Here is a 3153-nt window from a genome sequence, read left to right as displayed (position 1 = left end):
CATTTATGCAAGCATCATTTAAATCAAAATGAAAATGTAAATGCAGTTTTCTAACAATTTGAAAATGAAAATGAAAACTGCATTTGACATTTCATTTTCAAAGACTTAACCTGCTGTACAGTGAACAATATTCAAATGCAATAAGCAAAACAGCACCCCCAGTCTTTGCATTTACATTTATATGTCACCATGCTCTTTTGGGGTCAACATGAAAATGAAAACTGTCAGTGCTCTCATCAAGGCGGGTCTTCAGTAAGGACGTCACTTGCTTGAACATCTGCTGCTTTGCTCATGTGCGTAGTCCGCTTGTGGCAGAAAGACGAGATCTTCTTCAGCCATTTAGAGACCCCACAACAACATCCAAAGAACTGCAGGCCTCACTTGCCTCAGTTAAGGTTCATGACGCCACCATAAGAAAGATACTGGGCAAAAATGGCCTACATGGCAGAGTTTCAACACGAAAACCACTGCTGAGCAAAAAGAACATTAAGGCTTGTCTAATTTTTGCCAGAAAACATCTTGATGATCCCCAAGACTTTTGGGAAAATACTCTGTGGACTGACGAGACAAAAGCTAAACTTTTTGGAATGTGTGTGTCCCATTACATCTGGCGTAAAAGTAACACCGCATTTCAGAAAAAAAGATCATACCAACAGTAAAATATGGTGGTGGTAGCGTGATGGTCTGGGGCTGTTTTGCTGCTTCAGGACCTGGAAGACTTGCAGTGATAAATGGAACCATGAATTCTGCTGTCTACCAAAAACTCCTGAAGGAGAATGTCCGGCCATCTGTTCGTGACCTCAAGCTGAAGTGAACTTGGGATCTGCAGCAAAATCACACCAGCAAGTCCACCTCTGAATGGCTGAAGAAGAACAAAATGAAGACTTTGGAATGGCTTTGTCAAAGTCCTGACCTGAATCCTATTGAGATGCTGTGGCATGACCTTAAAAAAGGCAGTTCATGCTCGAAAACCCTCCAATGTGGCTGAATTACAACAATTCTGCAAAGGTGAGTGGGCCAAAATTCCTCCACAGCGCTGTAAAAGACTCATTGCAAGTTATTGCTGCTAAGGGTGGTCCAACCAGTTATTAGGTTTAGGGGGCAATCACTTTTTCCACACAGGGCCATGTAGGTTTGGATTTAGTTTTCCCCTTAATAATAATAATAATAATAATAATAACAACCACCTTCATTTAAAAACTGCATTTTGTGTTTGTATACTTGTGTCATCTTTAACTAATATTTAAATCAGTTTGATGATCTGAAACATTTAAGTGTGACAAACATGCAAAAAAACAAGAAATCAGGAAGGGGGCAAAAACTTTTTCACACCACTGTACCTTGTTAAACTTTTATGTAATCATTAGGCATTTAGCTATAAATAAATGTCTTAATTTAGTCAGTAAGAAGTTGTGTGTCTTTCAAAAAGAAAGAAATCCTTCTTAAAGACTGATTAATTTAAGCTTGAGTTTTAATTCATTCGATTTTGTTTTCCCAGTTTACTGGGTGGTGCCCCTTAACGAGTGTATTAAAGTGTAATTATTTGATTAAAGTAGTTGATTCTCCTATACATTATATGCTCTAATTCATTTCTTCACACCTTATGTGTTCTAATACGTTTCTTCAACTTCAGTAGCGTTATACATCACAACAAAATTGACGTTAATCACTATACTGTGATAAGTGCACAGGGTGGTTATGTGATAAATCCATAACCCATAGTTGGTTTAATGAAATCATCTATGACATTCCCCCTTTGGGACGCGCCAGTCCCACCCTCCATTATCCTTTCGAGTCATTGTCAAAGGACACCCCGAGTCTGCACCAGGCTGTCCCTTGACTACAACACCACAAGGACAATGTGTTGCATAAACAGGATCAGACATGTGCATCTATATTGTCTTTGGCAACATGGATCCTGTATTTAAAGCCACAAGCATAAAACCAAACTAAACACATAATAGCAAAACACATATTGTGAGTTTAATCATCAAGTATGCAGTAGGCTGTTTTTTTGCTCATCTTAGTTGAGCAAGCTAGGGTATTGAACATGTCATTACTAATGGGGCTAGTCCCAAATCACAGCACACCATAAATGCTTGGGTGAATTCACAACATCATCCGGTGTACTTGCATTGTATTTAGTGTCCAGTGATAATCTCAGCAGTGTGTCCATAGGGCTCTTTGGAACATGCATAACGTACAGTGTGTCCAGTATATCAGTGTGAGATGTCTGGATTGGCTTTTCCTCCATGAGCAGCTGGTACAACATCGAAGAGTGGAGTCCTTGACTCAGTCCAGCCTGAACTGGAGCCACTTGCCTCCTGGGCATGGAGTCATCCATCCTGCATCTGGTGGTCCTGGAATTGTTTGTCCAGTCGTATCCCTGGCCTTCTGCCATGATTATCTGTCAAGATAACACAAAATGTTAGTTTCGTAGTGGATGTCATGCAACGGAGCAGGGAACACAAGGAATAGGACCCAAATGTAGACTCAGAGGCAGAGCAGATGCAGTTCATAGATTTATTACAGGGAAAGGCTTACACGGGTAGTCAGGCAGGCAGTGGTCAAAATTGGGAGGGCAGTCCAAGACAGGCAATCAACTCAAACAAGGAGCAGGCGATAAACGAAATCCAAAAATCCAGGCGAGGTCCAAGCAAATGCAGAAATAAATCCAAAAGATTCAGGAGAAACACAGGAAACAAGGCTGGGACACCTGACATTTAAACCACATACCACTGCTGATGCAAAATGAGAATGACAACAAACTGACACTGAACAAAGGAAAAAGCCTGGACTAAATACACTTAGGTAGGGGAGACAACAAGACACAGGTGTAATTAATAAATTAAGGTGGGGCCAACAATCAAAACTGGAGGGAAAGAAAACAAAGACAGGAAGTAAAACCACAAGACACACGAGGAGAGGAGAACACAACAAAATAAAACAGGAAACAGGAAAAAACCCCAAAACTATGACAGTTAGGGGTTTATCTTACATAGGCATCCTCTAACATAATCCATATAATATGAACGTGGACAGCTACCTGGAGTAATCAAAAGCCTGTCTGTATACAGGTTGTAACTATACTTACATCTGTTAGAAACCTGTTCTATATCTTCCCTCCCACACTTTCCTAGTTTCGGCATGTGT

General features: G+C 40.4%; 1 long non-coding RNA gene across 1 annotated transcript; it reads right to left on the bottom strand.

Annotated features, from left to right (window-relative positions):
• Positions 1-1280: 1280 nt before the first annotated feature.
• LOC122871432 lies at positions 1281-2751 on the bottom strand. The gene is made up of 2 exons (XR_006376865.1): positions 2545-2751; positions 1281-2407 (listed from the first exon to the last, which is right to left on the bottom strand). It is a non-coding gene; the product is annotated as an uncharacterized LOC122871432 (long non-coding RNA).
• Positions 2752-3153: the final 402 nt, after the last annotated feature.

Source organism: Siniperca chuatsi, linkage group LG23, assembly GCF_020085105.1.
Source record: "Siniperca chuatsi isolate FFG_IHB_CAS linkage group LG23, ASM2008510v1, whole genome shotgun sequence".
NCBI classification, from domain to species: Eukaryota; Metazoa; Chordata; class Actinopteri; order Centrarchiformes; family Sinipercidae; genus Siniperca; species Siniperca chuatsi.
Note: the sequence above shows the minus strand (reverse complement) of the source record. Positions and strands in the feature narration are given on the sequence as shown.